Consider the following 5677-nt stretch of genomic DNA (forward strand, 5'->3'; position numbering starts at 1 on the left):
ACATCTGAAAATTGAAATCTGAACGTTGAGTTTCTGTCATGATTGTGAGTGAATGCCTGATGATTTCCATTGATAAAAAATATATGGATGAGTTTACTAAAGTAACACGAAACTATTTAAATATTACAGCATGAAACTAATACAAGAAGGGCTTATTATGCTGGGCAAAATGTTTATCCCACTAAATATGCATTCAACTACCATCGCGACGGATCGACAATTCACCCCCGAGTATCGCAGCCTAGATGTTACCCTGCTGTGCTCAAATATATTAAGTTGCTAACTATGGGTACCTATCATTAAAGGATAATTTTAATTTTACTCCCATCTCGTTTAACAGCGACGATGAGATAAACTTTTTCAGTAAACACAAGAGAAGCTTAACAAATAAGCAAGTGTTTCCCTGAGTTATTGATGGAGAGATGCACCTACGAGTATTCACCGCAGCGTCTAGGAATTCAGTAAATATTGAACTTCGACTAAAGGAAATTTAATTACGAAAACGTTTACGGCTCTGTCTTGGCATTTGTATATAAATTAATCCTTAAAGGAAATGAATTAAATACTGTGTCAATGGTCCGGCAGTGTGACTATGAATGTCGACTTACATTCACCACAGTTACCAAGCGGTTATCTAATGGATTAGAATGACCTATCAGGAAATAACAGAATAAAATGCCCAATACTAGACTATTGGGTCAGGAGAGGTTTATTACAGGAAGATGTAAATTTCAAAATTCAAAAATAGGCGTTTATTTATAACATTACCTGAATATTGTATTACTTTGAATAATATACCTTGCATTGCAAATGCATCAAATATTCAAAAGGAATGTTACGCTTGACAAATTTAAATAGAAAAACAGAAAGCTGATAAAATATTATTAACATTTATAAACAATCCAGCAAAATATACAGAGAAGTGTGCATAGGAAAATTCAAATGCTAAGTTATGATGATAGTGATAAGCACACAATTTCAAATACACACAAATACACATATCGGTTTCATAAGGCTCTTTAATGGCTCTTCTCAAATGTTAAGTGGTGGCGATATAACAAGATATCAGAGTCATACTCTAATTGTTTCTTCAAAATTGGTATTTTCAAATATACTCCATTCCCAACAGTCACCTTCAACTAAATTCCGAGCACATGGAGAAGATTCCAATATTTAATTATTCAAGTTACTACCTCAACTAACAGTAGAGAGCATCAAGCGAACATTCAATTCATTCAACAATTCAATATAATTCAGATTTAGAGCTCAGAGCAACTTTGCTTGCTTTCTCAATACATTCTTTTTCCACGTGTTTGTAATGTAATCGACATTTTTCTGAAGCATATGAATCAATTTAGAGAATAAACACAAAAGGTAAAATGAAATACTGCAACTAATCTTGATTTGTCTCAATGGATGATCATTGACAATATTTTAGGGTTTTTAATGTTTGGCATTAACTTAACTTTGATGCATAATTGCGTACTAAAGTCAATTTTAATTTTAGTTTAAAATTAATGCAACATACCGAGAAATCACTATCTCTTGTGTACACGTTCTTATGCTAATGTCAGCCGTATCAAACTATGTTATTACGTTACTTTTACCGCAGACTTATTAGAATCATATTTATCTTATTATAATCGTTCTTCTGTCTCTATACAAATGGAAAAAGTCTTTCGATCTTTCTGCGCACACGCCGAAGGCATAAAGCTAAGTTTGGTTAATGATTAAGCGGGAACATCATCGCTGTTTAGGCATTAATATATCTGTGGCGACTCATTAACCGTCAGTTCATCCTGAAATTAATATTCCCAGAAAGATAACCGACGAACAGTAAACGTTTGGAGAGAAGATACCAACGATGAAAGGAGAAAATTGGTTCTAAGCACAGCAAGATTTGAACTTCGAAGCCTATTTCTTCTTAGATATACTGTCATAGATTGGTTCATTGCATAAATTACAGAAAATATTCAACGGTGAACGGTGGAATTTTGTGCGTACTTAATAAAAATGTTAGCCTCAATGAACAGCCAGGATTGCAGGGCCAAATTCATCCAGCTCTGCAAGAAATCACCGCCGTTAATTCCTAAGCCGGACACCTAAAATTTCGGAACAATGAGTAAACAAATATAAACGGGCGCAAGAAAGAGATGTTGGGTACGTACGAATGTACCTTTACGTGCAATTAATTCTTCACAGTGTGTTTGGCTAAGGATAAAGTACACCACGAGCTTCACGCAGGAAAATTTGTGGTAGAATTTAGCTGAATTCTCCGTTTTCAAGTATCTCAAAAGGGAGCAGCCGGATTGCTAACCCGGCGCCCGCCGTTCACCATTTCCATGGGCCGGGAACCTGTACGTGCCTTGACCATGTGTCAGAACGAGAGTCCTGTCGATATCTTCCAGGAAGCGTACCAGAAGAGTGGCAGAGGCGCTGATATCTGTGTGTTGACGCACAAGGGTGCTGTTTTGAAGAGTTTTAGGAATTTGTACTTTGGTCTGCAATAAAGTTTTCCCCCGATTTATTCTACTTATTTTTTGGGACATACCATGTATATGGAATTTAGCCGGTATAAATTTCGTGTGCGATCTTTAGTCATAAAACAAATGAAAGGAATCCTTGGAAAAAATTTGATTACTTGAACGATATGTTATTAAAACGGAATATCATGTCAGAGCCAGCAATGGATTTCGGAAAAGGTATTCACACGAGCGAAAATTAGATCTTTCTATTCGTCATATCCTTGAATCGGAGAAGGAAATGCATAAGTACCTATATGCATCGGTTGTTTTTCTTGTCATTCTGCTGATTGAAAGGAACTTAAAATTCTTAATACACTTCAAATTTTGTCCGAATAAATCAGTATTATATCACCCAATTGCACTCCTCTTCTTCAAAATTCCTCCTTCGTACGCTTAACGTTAACACGTTCCAGTAATGAGTAGTGTAGAATAAATGAAAAACTCCAATAGCCGTAAACAGTTTTAAAACAAAACTGTTTACGGCAATTGGAGTTTTTCATTTATTCAATACTACGAGGAGTAAGAGCTCAGTTCTATCAACACAGACGATTAAGGACAAATTCGGAATTCATCTCAAAATGCAACTATTCTGCGAACCTAGTTAAGAAGCGCAGTTATTTCCATTTTAAAGGTAATTGGGTAATGCTGCATTTCTTCTTGGTGGTTCCTCGCCTAGCTGTAAAAATTATTTCCTCGGAATAATTATACCTTGGAGCCTTTAGAGTTGCTCCGTAACTCAGTCATGGTGAGGGCAGTAAATTACGGTAAGGAAAGGCGGAAGAGGAATTGGAGAGTATGAAGCTATTTAAAAAATAGAATACACTTACAAGGGCCTAAGATATGAGCTCTAAATGAATGAAAGCTTTATAAGCGGAGAATTTAATTGAAAGCTTCACATAAATCGTATTCGGAGAAATAACAGCTGAATGATGGCATATATGATGAATGCTATTGAGGATAGGAAGCATAAGCGTGTTCATAACGCGGTAGAAAATTATCGATAAAAGCTACGCAAATGAGCTGACTAATGAACTACAATAATGGGAATATAGACATTTTCCTATAAAATACAAGTATATATATTCAGATTTGAAGTAGCAGTAGTTGGACCAATAAATTTGGCTCCACTTAACATCATTCAGCTATTCTCGTAAACAATTGGATGCGGACAATAGAAGCGATCGAAGGAGTCGGAAGAAAGATTTCGACCTATTTTTATTGAAGGGGTCGAAGTCTGAACGAAACAAAGGACACGTCGGCGCACTTCGCGAGATTATTGATCGAAGAGCTCTAATACAAAAAATTCTCATTCATACCCAAATTAGAAATACAATGAATGTAATAAATCAGGACGGGTGCCCTGGTGCCTGGGAGTGTGACGCTAAGTGTGAAAATAATGGAGATCCTCAAACTTTCAAGCCGGAGTGTTATACTATAGTGATTATTCCCAGTAGAATAATGGGCAGTTGAGCAGTTTATTAGCAGTTTATCGGTCCATCCCACCAGAGCGATAATCTCGACGGAAATGTCAGCCGCCTATTTATTGGCGGGCCGGTAAAAAGTACCGAGTCGCGGCCATCGTCCCTTTAATAGCCTCCCCTGTGGAATTGAATCGCGCGCTGGGTTCAAACTAGTGTTAAACTGGTGTCTTCCGGGTAACAACAGTATGGATGGGGTACTACCTGCCCTACCCCCCTCCCGTAACTATTCCCTCACCAGTCATCAAGAAACCAGGGTCCTCCTAAGGACGACAATCCCAAATCCATTCCAGTCCCACCGAATCGGGGATCCCATTCAACAAGGCGCTGACATTGGGTGGAACGCCGCCGACCCCTCCTCCGGGCATACCCTATAACCCACATCCCCAGCAGGAGGCGCATTGTTCGTCACCCCTCACACCTCTCTTCACAGTCCCTCTCTTTTGCGATCCCCCCTTCCGGTTTCGCAACGGGGCGAGGGACACTTCCCTGAGGAAGACACATAGACTTAGCATGAGCGTGAACCGGAATCACGGTTGACGCCTCCCACCATTCTCATCGCCAGGAGTGGACCGTCTTCATCGTCATATAGTAGTCAGGTGGGTCACCTACCAAAGGTCGCTGGTGCAATTTCCTCTATCGTTGGGGGTGTTTATGTCAAGGTTAAAATAATATTCGTCATCACCCAAAACGTGGTAGAACCCGAGGTTTGGATTTCACTGTGGACCGGAACCGTTATATTTTTGCTGACTGAATTGGATATGCCGAGCCGAAAATTAGGTTGTTAATCTTAGTTAAGCATCTGGAATCGAAGTAGTTACAAGGTGACTTAATTCTGGAAACAATAGAGGGATTATGTTTAATGGACCATTTTTTCCGGTCATTGACCCTTGCTGTTACCCATCAAGAATGTTATATGAGTGACTCTCAGAAAATAGTAACTAACTACCGGCGAATAAGTATTGGAAATAGGTGAACCTGCAAGTCCAGTTTTTTTGAAGACAATGTTTTCTGATTTGAAGTCCTAAATGTCGGAAATATAAAGGTGGTTTCCGTAGTGTAGTGGTTATCACGTGCGCCTCACACGCGCAAGGTCCCCGGTTCGATCCCGGGCGGAAACAATTTTTTTTAGTGCTAGAATAGTTAAACACAGTTATTTTAAATACATCTTATGAATAATATATACCCGCGCAAGGTCCCCGTTTCGATCCCGGGCGGAAACAATTTTTTTAGTGCTACGATAGTTAGATACAGTTATTTTAAATACATATTATGAATAATATATACCTAATAGTATTCTATCAAGTAAGTTTCATACAATACAGTGCAATACAGTGTCAAAAATAATTTAATGAAATCATTCATAAGTCAAATATAATAAAATTTTCACAGAGCCCAGAGGATCTCAACCTTAAATAGTATGAGTGCCGAAAAAGCATAGAAAATGGTTTCCTTTAATACATATTTCGATGATATCAAATTAATATCAGAAGCTATGCGTGGCAATAAAAGTTAAAATTAGAATAACCTTATGGGATATAAAGTGAAAAGATTGTCACAAAGCATTACACTTTAACTTGAAGTCGTGAATTACGATTCAGGATACAAAAGCTAAGTAGCTAAAAGGCTTTCTGGCTCACCTCCGCCTGAGGAAATGATACGAGAACATTGATT

General features: G+C 38.1%; 1 non-coding gene across 1 annotated transcript; it reads left to right on the forward strand.

The window, feature by feature from the left end:
• The first annotated feature begins 5051 nt into the window (after positions 1–5051).
• TRNAV-CAC (transfer RNA valine (anticodon CAC)) lies at positions 5052–5124 on the forward strand. Its single transcript has one exon. It is a non-coding gene; the product is annotated as a tRNA-Val (tRNA).
• The last annotated feature ends 553 nt before the right edge of the window (positions 5125–5677 follow it).

Source organism: Hetaerina americana, unplaced genomic scaffold, assembly GCF_022747635.1.
Source record: "Hetaerina americana unplaced genomic scaffold, ioHetAmer1.1.p SCAF_5, whole genome shotgun sequence".
NCBI lineage: Eukaryota > Metazoa > Arthropoda > Insecta > Odonata > Calopterygidae > Hetaerina > Hetaerina americana.